General features: G+C 38.2%; 1 long non-coding RNA gene across 1 annotated transcript; it reads right to left on the bottom strand.

Annotated features, from left to right (window-relative positions):
* Positions 1 to 13,068: 13,068 nt before the first annotated feature.
* On the bottom strand, positions 13,069 to 15,259 carry LOC112180213. Its single transcript, XR_002928157.2, has 3 exons — positions 14,955 to 15,259; positions 14,766 to 14,824; positions 13,069 to 13,417 (listed from the first exon to the last, which is right to left on the bottom strand). It is a non-coding gene; the product is annotated as an uncharacterized LOC112180213 (long non-coding RNA).
* Positions 15,260 to 18,135: the final 2,876 nt, after the last annotated feature.

The following is an 18,135-nucleotide window of genomic DNA, read 5'->3' as shown; positions in this document are numbered from 1 at the left end:
GAGATATAATTATGGTCAAAATTTCAGCTATTTTTGAAGTTGTTTGGGTCTCGATCTACTAGGTCAATCCTACCCTAAATACCATATAAGACTAATATGCTCATAACCGCTCACTCGCAACTTCTTTTTTCGATCTGTCAGCTCTCACACTCTCGTGGCTATGACCTATATCAACTAATATAAAATTTTCAGAAAGTTTATCTACTCGTGGTTACGCTTCCCTTAGGGAGTTATAAGTGCATAAGTGGTTGACCGCGTTATTTGACATCTAAATTATGGCGGATCGAGTTAATTTTTTTACACAATACCTACTAATACGCTATAAATAGAAGGTTAATGTCAAATTTATCGATTTTCAGTTTTGATTATTTAGATCGCACGAAATCTTTATATGCCTACTAATGTAGTTTAACTTATTTGTTAGTTGTATTGAAAAATATACCTTCAATAAGCAACAAGGTGGATGAAATAGAATTTATCAAAATCGACCGTTGGATGTTATCATGATATAAATAAATTATTATAGTCAAAATTTCAGCTATTTTCGTCATCGTTTAGGTCTCGATCTATTTAGTTAACTCTAAACCCTAAATACCACAAAAAACTAATATGCTCATAACCGCTCATTCGCAACTTATTTTTTTTGATCTGTTAGCTCTCACACTCTCGTGGGTATGAGCTATATCAACTAATGTAAAAATTTTGAGAAGTTTATGTTCTCGTGGTTCAGCTCTCCTTAGGGAAGTAGAAGCTTTTAAAAGGTTGACCGGTTTATTTCATGTCGAAATGACGGCGGATCGGATTAATTTTTTACACAATACTTATCAATAGGCTATAAATAATGGGTAATGTCAAATTTAACAATTTCCAATTTCGATTTTTTGGATCGCACAAAATTCTTATATGTCTACTAATGCGGTATAACTAGTTTGTTAGTTGTAATGAAAAGTATACATTACATGAGCAACAATATGTAGGAATTGTCTGAATTTTGAACCCGAAGCGTAAAGTGATATACTTGTCATATCTAACGGACGGCGTCTCAAATGTACGATCCGATGACACCCTTACTCTTTGCAGCTTGTAGTGAGAAAATATAGGGTTATTAAGCTTTAACTAGTTGACCGAGTGGATTAATGTCATTACCTTTACAGAACTGTCTGAATTTTGAACCCAAAGCCTGAAATTATGTACTTGTCATATCTAACAGACAATGTCTCAAGTGTACGATCTGATGACACCCTCGCTCTTTGAAGCTTGTAGTGAAAAAATAGAGGGTTATTAAGCCTTAATTGGTTGACCGAGTGGATCGATGTCATTACTATGACGAAATTGTCTGAATTTTGAACACGAAGCCTAATATGATGTACTTATCATATCTAACGGATGGTGTCTCAAATGTATGATCCGATGACACCCATGGTCCTTGTAGCTTGTAGTGAAAAATATAGGGTTATTAAGCTTTAACTAGTTGACCGAGTAGATGAACATCATTACTATTACACTATTACGGAATTGTTTGAACTTTGAATCCCAAGCCTAAAATTATGTATTTGTGATATCTAACGGACAATGTCTCAAGTGTACGATCCGATGACACCCTCGCTCTTTGAAGCTTGTAGTGAATAAATGGAGGGTTATTAAGCCTTAATCGGTTGACCGAGTGGATAGATGTCATTACTATGACGAAATTGTCTGAATTTTGAACCCGAATCCTAAAATGATGTACTTGTCATATCTAATGGAACTTGTCTTAAATGTACAATCCGATGACACTCTTGGTCTTTGCAGCTTGTAGTGAAAAAATATAGGGTTATTAAGCCTTAACTAGTTGACCGAGTGGATCAACGTCATTACTACTACGGAATTGTCTGAATTTTGAACCCAAAGCCTAAAATTATGTATTTGTCATATCTAATGAACAATGTCTCAAGCGTACGATCCGATGACACCCTTGCTTTTTGAAGCTTGTAGTGAAAAAAATATAGGGTTATTCTGCCTTAATTGGTTGATCTCTCTGCACATAACCGCTCATTTGCAACTTCTTTTATCGAGCTTTCAATTCTTACACTCTCGTGGGTACAAGCTATATCAATCAATGAAAAAATTTAGAAAATTTTGTCCCCTCGTTGTTCGGCTTCCCTTGGGGAAGTGTAATCGTATAATCGGTTGACCAAATGGATCGATGTCGAAACAATAATGAAATTGGTTGAATTTTTTACAACATGCATAAAATATTCCAATCCTCTCATCCTCCTACGAAAAATTCTACAATGTGTTAACGTATGACATGCATACAATTGCCTTAAAAGTGGTAAAATGAGTCCTCAAAATAGTAATATTAGTCCTCAAAGTGGTAACATGAGTCCGTAAAGTGATATGTTTTCTTAGTTACCACATGAGTCCTCAAAATAGTAATATTAGTCTTCAAAGTGGTAACATGAGTCCTTAAAGTGGTAAATTTTCTTAGTTTACCGTATAAGTCCTCAAAATAGTAATATTAGTCCTCAAAGTGGTAATACGAGTCCTTAAAATGGTAAAAATAATTGATGTATGAGAAATGTTAACATACCATAGCTTTACCCCTCATCCTACTGTCCGTTTTCCCAGTTTTGTATGCCTTGATGGGGTTGTCCTTTGAGAAATTTGATATATAAATAAAAGGTTATAAATGTAACTATATTTGACCGAGAAACCGAAATACAAGGCTTGAGACACTATAATAAGGTACGTTGCATGATGAGTTAGTAAAAATTTTTGAGAATTTTTTCAAACACCTGAACTAAATTTTATAATTTTCAGAAGTCTGAAGCTAGTTAAATTAGCTTAAAAAAAATGAAATTTTAGATGGTGCGATCTGGAACTTTGATCTCAGCACCTCTTCATCTGAACCGTCCTTGAATTATGATTTCGGGCCAATAAATAAGCTAGGTCAGATCGGATGATCCAGACGAGCCAAAACTTCAGAACCTTTACTTTTGTCCACCTTCTAAATTAAATAATTAATGCCACATGTCCTTTAAATTTAACCATAGTTAACTATATAAAACTTATCAAAAAAATAAATAATTATGATAATGATGAAAGAGTATGAAGGAAAGGAGAAAACCAAGGTTCTAAAAAACGGGCTGGGCGGCGCCATACCATTTCGATTTTGGGCTGGGCGTAGTCACTAGGCGGCAGGATTCTAGGCTGCGGCTTAGGCGGACACTCCTGGGCGTTGGGCGCTGAATATTATTATTATTATTTTTTTTTTTTCGATTCGTCTGGCCAGATTGATAACTCCCAAACTCCATAGTCTTCAGAGACTTCTCTCTGAATTGAAACCCAACCCTCAACAGAGCCCTTGATCAAAACTAACAACCCAGCGCGCTCGAATGAGTCGGTGGTGGTGGAGTTCCGGCGATGAACCTGATAAGAGAGAAAGTTGGGGATTGAAATTTGAATCTTAAGTCGGAATCTCTGATCAACAAAATTATCGATTGGTAGATGAATGAAGCTTTCCTTGATGAAGACAACGAAGATTTTTGTGTTTGATGATCAATTTTGGCGAGAGGAAGAACTGGGAGAGTTGAGAGGCTTCGGGGAATCTGGACTTCATTTCTTGACTTTCTTCTAAGCACACACAACTAGCAAATGACAATTATGCCCTAAGACTAATTAATATAATTACAAGATCTGAGAGTGGAGATTCAAACCAAAAGAAACGGAAAAAAAAAATTTTAAAGGGAAAAAATACACACACATTACACACTATATATATATGTAATAAAAATAAAAATAAAATAAAATAATAATAAAAAAAACCCTAGTTCCCGCCTAGGCCTCTAGGCGCTAGGCCCCGAATTACCGCCCGACTAGCGCCTAGCATTTTTTAGAATCTCAGAGAAAACCAGTTCCTCTTTCTTGACCGAAGCCAGCAAACCAAATCCATCCAAATTTATTCTTAAAAAAAAAAAAAACCATCAAAATCATATATTTGTTCTTATTCATCTTCATAAATACCCAGCAAAAACTAAATGGGTCATGTACTCATGTTCCACTTTCCTATACATGAGACTTTTGACGGATGCATGGTTTTGGACTATAAATTCAGTTTAATTGAAATTCGATTGATGGCAAGTGCAGTTGCAGACTTGCAGTGTGGATTTACATGGTTTTAATGACAAGATGGATTATCAGAGGACGACGACAACGATGATCATATTTGGATTTGAGAGTTGAATTCAAGGTGGAAGAGAAATTTGGGTTGTCTGCCTATTTGTTTGAATGTCAATCAAATTGGAGAATCATCTCTCAAGATTGAATTGCAGCTTTGGACTTGAAATGAGTTTCTGTCAATTTCTTCTTGGGTCTTTTGGGTTTGCATGAAGATGGAAAAATAATAAAAGTTGCAGTTGTTGCTGGGTTTCAGTACCAAAGGAGAAGGAAGAAGAAGATGATAAGCAAATTTGTATCCATGGAGAGCAGGTTACCCGGTGAACATTTTCAACCATTAGATTTCAGTTATGATATTCGGCGGTCCATATTATGCTGACGTGCCCAAGCATGGCAAGCTCGGAGCACGGAAGAATTTTCGAGGTAAAAGGTATCTCTTTTCTGGAAGAAGAAGTTGATAGGGGTCTAAATCAAAAGGTACAACACGTGGCATATCTCCATAGGATAGTTTGGGGGCATTCTCATATTGGTTTTCATCGAATAGTGAATTGGAGAGGCCCCTACCATGCAGAGAAAGTCTTCTTTACAACAAAGGAATTATCCCCTGCAGGAATTTCATGCCGCGGTGGAGAATAATTTAATAAAAAGTTGTGTTATGGTGGGAGTTTCATGAGGGTTGAGGGATTATGACACGGTGGAAATCATTTTGGTTGGATTATGCCGCGGTGGAAAATTTTCTTCTTAGCTACTGCTGGTCATCCAGAATATAGACGGCGTGACTCGGAAGATTTTTTCTTTCTCCGCACGGATTTCCTCGGAAAAACTTGTGGAGTAAAAATTTTCAAGAATAGCTTTTAGGCGCAGCAGGGGAGAATCCCGCCAAGGGAGGAATATTGAGTTGGACGAAACACAATATATTCCCTCAAGGTGGGTTTAGGTGAGGTGAGACACAATCCCCTCTCGAGGAGGAGAAGATTCCCTCGAGGTGGATTTAGTTGAGGTGAGACACAATCCCCTCAAGGAGGATGGGATCCCCCCGAGGTGGATTTAGCTGAGGTGAGATGCAATCCCCACTAGGAGGATGGGATCCCCTCGAGGTGGATTTGGGTGAGTCGAGATGCAATTTCTTCATGGTGGGTATGGGTACAGCGGAATCAGTCAACGGATCTGTTCAGCTTGTCCAAAGTCCCAAGTACTTGGAGGTATTCCCCCACGACGCCAAGAGAGTGGCGACGTGGATCCACTCGTGTGTGACTTGCGGATCAAGCTTGCCACAACGGGCACAAGTCGGAATACCCAATCGGGCTTCTCTATAAATACCAGGAGAATTAAACTTTCGAGGTAAGCAGTCACTTCCAAAACACACCTATCACACCTTAAGCTCTTACTAACTTAAGCATCGGAGTACCTTTTACAGGTGCCCCCACCCATTCCCTTTCAAAAGCAGAGAGCGTTAAGTCAAAGCCCAACCCCAAGGATCGTCACTCAGTTCTTGGAACACAAAGCCCCACTCCCGCTCTAGTCAAAAGAAGTAGGTGAGGAGACTTTCCGTGGAATTTTTCCGCACCAACACGTCACGGCCTAATTGTTGTAGAAGCATCAACTTCCGCACTTTAGCGATAGTGCGGACGTCCGCCCCAGAACGGGCCTATATATATATATACACAGTCTTTTTATGCTAAGGACCTCCTTAGGTTTTAAAATCTAAGGATTTTCTTGAATAGACTCACTTTTCGATCACATATCCACATCTTAACCGTTTAGTTTTTAGGTATATATGAGTAGATCATCTCTGCAAATTTTCAGCCAAATTGATAGTCATTAAGGCATTCAAAACTGCGATCTACAATTATGAACACGAATGGTTCAGGTTGGACAGATTCGGTTTGTTCATTGATTTAATCAAGTTCGATATTTTAACGATCATCAATTTGGTTGAAAATTTGCAGAAGTGATCTATACATTAGGACCTAAAAACTGAATGGTCGAGATGTGGATATGCGATCGAAAAGTGAGTATAATCAAAGAAATCCTTAGATTTTAAAATCGAAGAAGATTCTTAGCATAGAAAAACTGTATATATTCATTTTACTTCAAAAAGAAAAGATGATACTTGAATCTATGATAAAAGATATTTGTTATGGCCATCTTGAACCAAGCCAGTAATATATAACAAAAGCATAATGATGTATTACATATGCTGCTTATGACAGGACTTGCCCCGAATTTCACCCTGAAATCCGAGGTGGCCCTGTGGGGCCCACCTTAGGGATAGCTCTACCAAAAAATTCGGCTGAGTCAGCCCTAAAATGGACTACCCAAAAACCTGTAAAACACACAAAAACATTTCAAGCAACCCAATCTTATACTCCTGGAGCCACCCTGCTCCCAATTACCAACAACTCCACTTTCACAAAACACAAAACTCAATAATACTAATCCCAAAGGTTATCAGAGCAATACTACTATACACAGGGATATAAAAAGAAGAGTAAAGGTTCAAGGGATCCTACACTGCGGAAGTAGTGACAACTATGCCTCAAATGTCATGTACGCCCGACCTCCACTAATTCGCCTGCACACTGGGCATTAGAAACCGAAAGGCCCAGGGAAAAGTAGACGAAAAACATTAGCGTGAGTGGATAAAATAAACAATTTAAAAGAAAAAGGATTTCATACTTTCCCACATTTATTTCAATAAAAACCGATGCATGCAACAATTAGAAAAACACATTTAGCTTTAAATCCAAGAATTCCAAAATGATAAATCGACTAGCCTCGCTAGTCACCACACTCAAAAACTATATCGTAAAACCGAAATCTCGTTTCTCAAGAAGATAAGACCAGCCTCGCCGGCTACAGTGAAAATCGGACTAGCCCCGCTAGTCAAGCAACGATAAAATATGGGGAAGAAGGATCACCATACAAAAGAAGGGAGCCTCCCAGGCTCGGGTCGGAGTGTCCCACACTCTGGAGCATCCCATGCTCTGCTCTTACTCACCCACGAACACATAGTAAGTAGGGAGAAGTACTAATAGGCTAGCTAGCAATAAATATGATGACCCAGGTATGATGGGTTAAAATCATACAAAAATCGAAAATCAGTAAGGCTTCCCTATAAGTCCCGCGAATAAAGAAAACACAGGTACGATTCCCAACCGTACCCGGAAGTTCTTGTAGAAAGTCACATAAATAGACAGCGTGTCCCACACGCTAAAAGAATAATTAGATCATCATCAAGGCATTCCCAATGCCAAAACCGAAGGTCGATAAATAAATATGAAAACTAACTCTATCGAAATCTCATTTCGAAAATCTCTTATAAAATCTCAAATCGACGAATAGAAACATAATATAAGTTGTATAATTCCGGAAATCACCTCGGAAATAATTCGTCAAAAATCATGCTTGCAAATAGAAGTCATATATCAGAGATACTTATCGAAGGCTTAAAATCCATTTCCGAAATTAAATCATAAATCCAAATCCAAGCATAATAAGTTCATATCCGAAACTCAAGAAAAATCAATGTCAAATTATAATCCAAGACAATATATATCATGCTCGATAAATAAAATGATAATTAAATTAATCAATAATGTCAAGATAAATGCATGCATCATTATTTAAAACAAAAGTCCACTCACAGTACTATTGGGCGACCACGCAAACGAATTCCTTCATCTAGCCCTAGCTCGCGACATTGCCCTGTACACAATTATATTTCCGTAAACGGCAATCCGATAAAATAATTACGAACCTAAACAAAACCTCAAAAATACCTATCTCCATTACTTCTCAAATTCAACCCAAATCACACCCACAACACCAATTCCTCAATTTACATATTCCACAACGAAAACGAGGGAAACCCAACGGCCGGATTTCCCACAATTCAATCATAAAACTCCGAACTTCGGAATTTCACAAACAATTCCAAACTCCTCCAAAATGCACCAAACTTCAATATATGCTCTATGATAATTATAGAATTTAACTAGCCAGAAATTGAAATTAAAAAGCTACCCTAGCCGTCACTACAGCAGCCCACAGTGGCGGCGCTGCCGCCACTGCCACCAACTCCAATGGACACCAAAATTTGACAGCAACACCTACTCAACACACTGATCATTTTTCTCAACTGCAACACATCCCAATTTTACCTTTAAACAGTCGAAACTGGCCGGTGCAAAAATTTCCAGAAATTCCAAGAACCCTAGAAATTGAAATTGTTAATTCGACCTCTACACTGCAAATTGAAATAAAAGACCTTAGGAGAAATGATCTATGTCAAAAACCGAACCTTCGACGCCGGTTTGGTGGCCGGAGACGGCCGGAATCGGAAAATATCGGCGTTGACTCAAAACTGCTACAGTGACCGTCCTCTTCTTCTCGTTGCTGCACCTTCCACAGTTCATATTAAGCTATGAAATGAACCCAGAAATGAAGAGAAGCAAGAGAGCTTTCCAACGACATCTTATATGTCAAAATACGTCGCCGGATGGAGGAGTTATGGCCGGAAGAAGCTGAAGAGGTCGGAGAGGAAGAGAAAATCGGGGAGAGAGAAGGGAGAGGGCTCGGTAAGTTTCCGAAAATGGAAACTTACCACAGTAACTCGGCTATTTATAGAAAATTACTATAAACAGTAAGTTTCACATTTTAGGCCATAACTTTCGCATACGAACTCCGATTTTTACGTACCACATATGCACGCGCTCGGTTTAACGTCCTCTACGATTTTCATGAAGGAAGTTTCCTCAAATTTTGACCCGAACGAAAAGTCATCTTTTAGGGCCACTAAAAGTATCGAAACAACGTAAAAAGTGAAAGTAGTTGTCGTTTACCGTCCAAATGACTAGTAAACAGGTGAATTTAGGTTCGGGACGTTACAGCTTAATTACAGGTCTAGAAAGCCTTTCAAAGAAACAAAATTTCTCAAATGCAAGAGAAACTTCAGAAGTACTTGATAGTGTGAAGTCTTGGATGAATTGGTTGAGTTCAATTGCTTAGTTGCCCCTTTATATTCTCAACGCGCACAAGTATTTCCATACCAAATACTTTTCCTACACGATTAGTATATATATTAATAAGATGTAGTTTCCTGCGGCTCTCGGCTTCAGTGGAGCATACCTCGTCGTCGCTGTGAGGCCACCGGACGGGCGATGATGGTCTAGGGGTGCACTGCGGTGCATGGATCTGCAGTGGCTCAAAGTTTGAGTCTAATCGGGTCTTACTTGGGTCGAAGCTTCTATGTGGATGGGGAAGTCGTGGATCCGATTCAAGGGACGACGCAAGCTGGTGTTCTGGCAACGACGACAGTGCAGTGGCATCACGGGATGCAGCCGGTGGTCTAGGGGGCACAGGGGTTCTTTTCTCTTTGGATTGGGTCTAGTGTCGTTCAGGTTATTTGTTGTCCTCATGGTGGTGGTGCTGTGGTGTGGTGGTGGTCCTTGAATTGGGCGGCGACGGTATGGTGCAGGTGTGGTGGTGGCTAGCTTGTGGCGTGAGGAGTCCTCAACATGGGAAGACGGAAGCGCAATAGCGCTGGGTCAGCTTGGGCCTCGGGCTCTGCTCGTCTTTGGGCCATTAGTTAGCTCTTGTTTATTTTTCTAGTTTCTTTTAGGCCTTTTTTGAGGCAGTCCAGTGAATTTTTTTCCTACCTAGTTTTAGTATTTGGTCTTGGTTTTTGTCAATTTAATTCTCAGTGTCTCTAGTTGTACACCAATTGAGGTCTCTAGGTGACTAGATTTACTGGTTTATGAGTTAGGTTGGGAGGACCGGGCCTTCTAAAGCCTCCGGTGTAGTACCAAAGGGGGATCCCATTATGTCTCCGATGTATTCAATGTCAAATGAGTGACCTAGTTTTATGTACCACTGTGGGTACTAACACATCTTCTTGTCTGTCTAGATGGCAACAGAAAGGTATGTAAGGGTCAATCTGGACGTTTTGAAGTTGTTTTCTGTGCAGATCCGGCATAGGGATCGAGCGTCTGGGCGCGCTTATGGTGGATTTCCAGATCTAGCAGTGCAGGCTTCGTGGGGTTCGGGGTTGAACTCGACAGCGGTGGGGGCTGCGTGGGGCTCGGGGCAGAGCTCGACGTTGGTACAGGCTGCGTGGAGCTCGTCGTTTCTCGTTTTTCTCGTGGGCGGCACGGCTCGTGGTGAAACGGGTGGTACTGGTTCGTGGCGGGGCTCATCGGGGGTGAAAAAGTACCGGCGTTGTATAGGCGGCTACAGGCGTGGTGGAGACATGCATGGTATGGGCTTGGGTCCATTTATCTTGCTGGGCCTTGAGATTGGTCCTCTTTCTCTTAGGGCTGTCCGACTTTCTAATTTAGGCTTGGGTTTTTAGCCCTAAGCCCATTTATATGTTTTTTTAGTTTGTCTAAATTACAATAATTCCTTGTATTAGGAAACTATGCACCGATGTGCACTCTATGTCTCTTTAGCGTCTCTGGAGTAGTACCGAAGGAGGATATCCGCTCTTTCTACGTATTTGAATGTAAAATGAGTAGGGCTATATGTACGTACCATTTGTGGGTACTACCACTAATTTCTTGTCTGTCTATCAATGACAGCAGAAGGGTATGTAACGGCCTATTCTGGCTTGTGATGAATATATTGGCACCCGATTTGAGTTTGATTCAAAAAAAAAAAAACACGCACAAGTATTTCCTAGTTTTGAAAAGTTGCATTTGTTAGTAAATTATTGTCTCATCGAGGATCACCACACGATCCAACATAATTAATATCATGACACCAGAAATATTGTCAGCCGTCCATTCACAATCTAAAGGTCACTAATGCTCCAGCTCAGCAATGGTCATTAATATCACAAACGAACAATAAATTGAAAAATGACATTTTTTTTTGGGTATGATATGAAAAACTACATTATCCACTAAAGCCATTACTATTTCATTCTCTCTATCTTTCCTCTCATGAGTTCAAATTACCATTGCTACTTCACAAACAATAAATCAAAAATCAAATTGCAACCCAACACAATTTGATATAGTGACATAAGTCTTATTTTTGTAAGTGGAAGGTCTTGAGTTTGACTTACAATAGATTGGTTGTTGTATTTGATAAAAAAAAAAAAAAATCAATTAGTAGGAATTTTTTCTTTCTTTCAAATGATCCAAGGAAGGGTGCTATCAACGACAAGGGCTGATGCTGTAAGGAACAGAGCTAGCCTGATTATAGGCCTAATAGGCAGTCGCCTAGAGCGCGGATTTTATGAGCCCCAATGAAAAAAATAAGGGCTAAATACTGATTACTACCCTGTAGTTTGGGTCCAAAATCAATTCAGTCCTTAAACTTCTAATTTCATCAAAAACTCTCCTGCACTTTCAATTTTGATCTAATAGGTTCAATATGTTAGTTTTTCATTAATTGAGTCAGTTAACTTGCTGACATGGCTCATATGGGGCCTATGTTTTATGATGTGATGTTGAGATAGTATGCATAGTCAGTTTAGGAGTGAGTCCCACTATTAGAAATTTATCAATTAAAAAGTTTTTAAACAAATAATCCAATTATAACTAGAACCCACAACTGAAGATTAACGAATTGGACCTATTAAATTAAAATTGAAAGTTCGGGAGTGTTTTTGATGAAATTAGAAGTCCAGAGACTGAATTGATTTTGGACCTAAACCACAGGGTAGTAATTCGTATTTAGCCCAAAAAATAATACAAGAATTTTCTTCAAAACCAAATCTTTTTTTAAAAAAATCCTTTATTAAATTGGACATATCTAATAATTCAATTACTTATTTACAGCCAGGCCCAACTTCTTTTATTTGTCTAGGGCTCCTTAAACTTGTACTATTGGTTGGCTGATTCTGAAAAACTCCAACTGTTCATGCTCGTGCTTTTTTGGTATCAAATATACCTTCCAGACACTGGCGGACCTAGTAAGAGACTACTGGGGTTTATGCGCCCAATGAATTTTTTTCTTGGTGTAAGTTAGTTGTGATATACACTGGATAGCCAACTCATTTATAATATCGATTACTAATTAAGCCCCCACAGAGGCATATACAAGCTTATTTTGGCCCTCTACAACAATAAAACAAAGTTGATATTGGAAAAGTTACAATAATCTTGAAATGTATTTTCAATTAGCCTCTTTTAATTTGGTTCAATTTCCTTATAAACCTATAACCTAGAAAAAAAAATTGGGTTAATTACATATAAGTGCATCTTTGAATTTTTTTTAGCCATAAGGCCACCAACTAGTTTTTTTTCCCTCATAAGGCCACTAGATTAAAAAGGGTGTTATATTTTAGATATAAAAACCAACATATTTACAGAAATACCACTAGAGTAAAAAGTCAACAATCATTCTCTCTCTCCTCTCCGCCTAGACATCCGGTCAACTCCGGCCAACTTCCGACGAACTCTCTAACACCAAAAGCTATTGTAGCTAGCAACAAAAGCTACTCTGGTGATTTCCGGCAACCTCCGGCGAGGTCACAAAAGCTACTGTCACTAACACCAAAGACTACTGTCGCTAGCAACAAAAGGTACTCTAGTGAGATTTCCAGTAACCTCCGGTGAGGTTACAAAAGCTACTGTCACCAACAATAAAAGCTAGTTTTACCAACAAAACCTATGCTCACCAACACCAAAAGCTACTATCCTCATCAACAAAAACTACTGTCACCAACACCGATAGCTACCAGCAAGAAACGCTGCTGTCACTAACACCAGAAAGCTACTCTCTCCAGTAACAAAAGCTACTCTCACCATCACCAAAAGTTACTCTCATCAACACCAAAAGCTATAACCAAGCTGAATAAAAGCTACTACCACGCAGCACAAAAGCTACTCCCAGAGACTGAGAAAACTATTATCAAAGACTAAGAAAGCTATGGAAATGTAAAGAATAAAACCAAAGTAAAAATGCTACTGCAATCGAGAAAATAAAACATATTAGATGATACAAAAAGTATGCAGGGTTCAATAATGATATAATTATGTAAAAAGCTACTTTCATAATTGTAAAAAGTCACTACCATAATCATGAAGATTTATTACAATAGTTAAATAAAACTACTGCCAATGTTGTAATGCTAATGTCCTTTTTCAATACTGACACTCTAAACCCATAGGCATAATTTTGCCACCTTCAGCACAAGACTTCATTTCAACATTTCTTGGTTAGCTGAATGATCTCTTGGTCAATAGTGGCTTAATATCCAAATTCACATGATTTTCGAAATCTACTACTACAAATGAAAATGGCAAAAATTCTGCAAGAACAAAGATACAACAAAATATTAGTATTTAAAATGAAAACTAAAAACAGCAATGTACCGCTATGCCGCAAACGTGACACCCTTTATCAACTTGATAATAAAAAATAAGCAATCTAAAATACTACTGACATAGGTATAGAAAGCGACTATAACACACGTACAAAGCTACTAGACCAATAATAAAAAGCTACTAATATAGGTACAGAAAGCTATTATAAAACATTTACAAAACTATTGGACTAGTAATAAAAAGTTACTGCCATAGGTATAGAAAACTACTATAATCCATGTTCAAAGCTACTGGACCATCAATAAAAAGCTAATGATATAGATACTGATTGCACAACTCGATCAACTAGATTAGTAAACAGGCGTGAATGAAAACACATGAATCTAAAACTTGATCAACTAGATTATTAGCTTCTAGTTTTGACATGAATGAAAATACAGAGTAACTAACAAAAATGCACAGTAGGATTGTTTATCATCGATAGTAGTTTTTCAAAAGTATGCTAGTAGCATTTTTAACCAGTATTAGTAGCTTTTTTTTTTTTAACACTATATCAGTTAACTTGAAAAAACTAACAATAAGTTTGTTTGACAGTAATACTAGCCTTTCAAAACCGTAATTGTAGCCTTTTAAAACTGATCAAGTAACATTTTCAAAGAGTATCAGTATCTCAAAATCAATATACAAATGAAACTCAATAAGCAATCATATAATTTCCATCGTATTTGAAGTACGTAGAATTGGATATAAGATTTGGGATCGTCTACAGTACATTAATGTACCAATACATCAAGTAGAATAGGTTCAATACATAGGTAGACTAGCTCAGTACATGGGTAGACATGTATGGAGTTAGTCTACCCTTCTACTGAGCTAGTCTACATATGTATTGAACCTAGTCTACTTGATGTATTGGTATATTAATGTACTGAAGTATTTTCCATAAGATTTTGCTTGACATCTTATTTTAAGCCAACAAAACTAGTAAGATATGGCTTCTAATCGATTAAACTGAAAAATGATTTAGCTCTGCAAGCTTTCATTGTTACAAATTTGGTGTGTGAAGAGATGTTCCTACAGTAAGCGTCAACTTAAAACTTAATTTTGATAGAACAAGTTATCTAGATTACAGTCAATGAAACAATAATGGTCCACAACAGAGAGAAAACAAAAAGCAGAAACCAGCCAGCTACACCCAAAGTGATTATTTATGTCTATAGTTGTCACTTTCGAAAGCTGAAAATCATCAAGAATATTTGTAACTTTTACATGCAAAGTCAATTAAATTTCACAAATTAAAAGTAATCACTGTGAGAATTGAAAGGAACATACCGCAGCACTAGATATGTTGCCTTTGGACACTAAGGCACCGACTATAAACTCAAGAGCAGCTAGATCTCCAATATTTGATTCAATGGCAAGATTAATCACTATTAAAACTCCGATGATACAAAGTAAACCCCAAACAATTCAAAGCTGCAAAATCAAACTAAATACACAATTATCTATATATGTAATTACCTTTCCAGTGGTACCGAAGCAGTTGAGGATGTAGTTCTTGTCTATCCACTTAAGCAACTTGCCGATCCAGATCGATTTGATCTCATCGGATCCCTAGCTCGGCGTCGCAGAGTCTCACCGGTTCCCTTGGCTGTCGTGGCCTCACCTTTTGGATTTGTAGATCTGAGTCCGAACTACTCTGGAATCAATGACAGTGTTTTCGCGTCGGACATGTGTTGCCGGAGCCGAGCGAGTTGGTGTCGGAGGAAGGGTTTTCTGGTGCGAGAGAGAGAGAGAGAGAGAGAGAGAGAGAGATCTGCAATGTAAACCTGATGCAATTGGTTTTGTTGGGTGAAAGGGGGCAAAATAGTCAAAGACAAAATAATTTAAAAATGTAAGTGGCCTTATGTGTACAAAAAAAACTAAGTGGCCTTATGGCTAATTAAAGTTTCAAAATAATACTTATAAGTAATTTTCTAAAAAAAAAAAAAAATTTGTTCACGCCCCCTCATAAATAAAATCCTTAGTCCGCCACTGCTTCCGGACTCCAACTACAGCTCGCTCGAGATCAGATTTCATTTTTCTGCTATGAATCTGAATACAGAGTCGCAGAGCAAGCAAATATCACCGATGTATATTGTCCCCATTACTCACAACTTTGCAAGAGGATTATTCTAACTTTTCTTTGTTTGGATTCTTTTTCATCTGTGGTCTCTTATTTGGAAATGATACGTAAGGTGGGATTGGTTTGTTAGAGCAAGTTCACCCGTAGTCAAGAAATGTCAAGGTCGAGAAGTCAAGAATTCGACCAGTCAAGATACTGTTCACTGCCACTGGACATGGGTTTACACCCCTTTTTTTCTTGACCGGTCAAAACTGTTCATCCACTTTTACGTTATTTAGGGGGTCGTGAAAATTGACTTTTTATACGTTAGAAATTTGGGAAAACTTCCTTCATAAAAGTTGTAGAGTTCGTCGATACGATCTCGTGCATATATGGAACTCAATATTCGGAGTTCGTATGAATTTTTGAAATATGAAAATTTTCTATAAATAGGAAGGAAAAAAAAATTCTATTTTGTTTCAAAGGACGAAATTTTTTCTTTTTTTCATTTCCCCCCCCCCTCCGGTTCTCTCTCTCGCAGCTGCACCAGATCTGGCGGGTTTCGTCCGACCCGACCAAGATTTTTCTCCGTCCTCCGGCCAAGGACCCCGCCCCCCCCCCTCCCCGAGGTCTCCTCACCTCGTCCGGCCCGCCCAGACGCTGCCCCTAGGTAGAGATCGAAGCAACCCCAGGCGGGTCTGCTTGCTGTTGCTGCTTCAGTTTCTCCTTGCTGCTGCCCCTGAGGTTGCCTCACCTCTTCTCTCTCCGTAGACGTCACCCATGTTTAGGTGTGGGCCGAGCTGGCACAGGCCTTGGCTGGGCAAGGAAAATGTCATCCTCTTTCCTTTTTTCTTGACTGAAGTCAAGAAAGTTTATCCTTTGCTCGGTCAAGCTTCTGTTGGTGGAAGAGAGTTTTTTTTCTTACCCGGTCACCACCTCAGCAAATCCATGCTTTGCCCGGTTAAAGAGGAACCGATGGACTTGCTCTTATAGTTGCCAAGAAAACTCTTGCAAAGTGGGTATGTGCTGTCCCTAACTGCCTGTTGAATCTTTGCAAAGCATGCGCTGGGTAATGGAGACAATCACCGATATATATGCTTGGTCTGGATACAGATTCCTACAATAAAGGGAAATCATAACCATGTAAATCTGATCTTGAGCAGGCTTCAGTTACCAAACATGGAAATCATGCAAGTATTATAATGATAGGCCTCATCAAAAAGCCCGCGGATCAAGTGGGCCGATGGAGGCCCGCCGGCCCGCAGGGCTTTTGGCTCGGCCTGGCCAGTCAAAAAACCCGCAAAAGCAGGCCTTGGTGGGCCGATGGAGGCCCGCAAAAAAGCCCGTAAAAACCCGGCCCGGCCCGCTAGGCCCGGCCCGTAAAAGCCCGCAAAATATTTTATATATATATATGTGTGTGTGTGTGTGTGTGTGTGTTTATATATATATATATATATATTAATATATATATATATATATATGTATGTGTGTGTGTGTTATATATATAGATATATCTATATGTGTGTGTGTGTGTTTATAAATATATATATATATAGACACATATAGATATATATTTGTGTGTGTGTTTATATAGATATATATATATATAGTCATATAGATATATATATATATATATATATCAATATATCATATATGTGTGTGTGTGTGTGTGTGTGTGTGTGTGTGTGTATAAACACACACACACATATATATATTAATATATATATGTGTGTGTATAGAGAGAGAGATATATATATATATATAGAGAGAGAGAGAGAGATATATATATATATAAATATATATATGTGTGTGTGTGTGTGTGTGTGTGTGTGTGTGTGGAAATTCTTATACTATTATATTTCTATATAAAATATGTGTGTGTATATATATATATATATATTCTACATATCGGTTGACCAATCCGATCGGATTCGAAAATATGGTGAAATTGGCTAATTTTTTTACCACACTCATAATTTATTGTAATAAACTCATCCAACGGTTGGTTTTTCCATTTTCTTTGAATTGATAGGGGTTGCTCTTTGGAGTGTATGATATATAAATATAGGTTTATAAGAGTAACTACGTTTGACCTAGTTGATCGAATTCGAAACGAGAACCAAATTGGCTGAATTTTCTACAACCACCATAAAACATTACAATCTCTCCATCGAGCGGTTGGTTTCTCCGAATTCATTTTCTACTTCATGGTTTCTTTAGAATGAACCTATCTAAACAATTTAAATGCAATGTATAAGTCATACAACTATAGGAATAAAATTGGTATAGACCAATGTGTTTGTAATTAAAATTAATTTTTTTTTATCTTATATCCACGCACATCCATTGATGGAATATATACAAACGTGATGTGAAAAAATAAGCACGTTTCGCAGTTGTCACGGCATCGGTCAACCAATAAAACATATAAGTGACTACGGTTGACCAATCCGATCGGATTCGAAAATATGGTGAAATTGGCTAAATTTTTTACCACACTCATAATTTATTGTAATAAACTCATCCAACGGTCGGTTTTTCCATTTTCTTTGAATTGATATGGGTTACTCTTTGGAGTGTATGATATATAAATATAGA

The sequence above is a fragment of the Rosa chinensis genome, chromosome 1 (assembly GCF_002994745.2).
Source record: "Rosa chinensis cultivar Old Blush chromosome 1, RchiOBHm-V2, whole genome shotgun sequence".
NCBI lineage: Eukaryota > Viridiplantae > Streptophyta > Magnoliopsida > Rosales > Rosaceae > Rosa > Rosa chinensis.
This window is presented reverse-complemented; position numbering and strand designations above follow the sequence as displayed.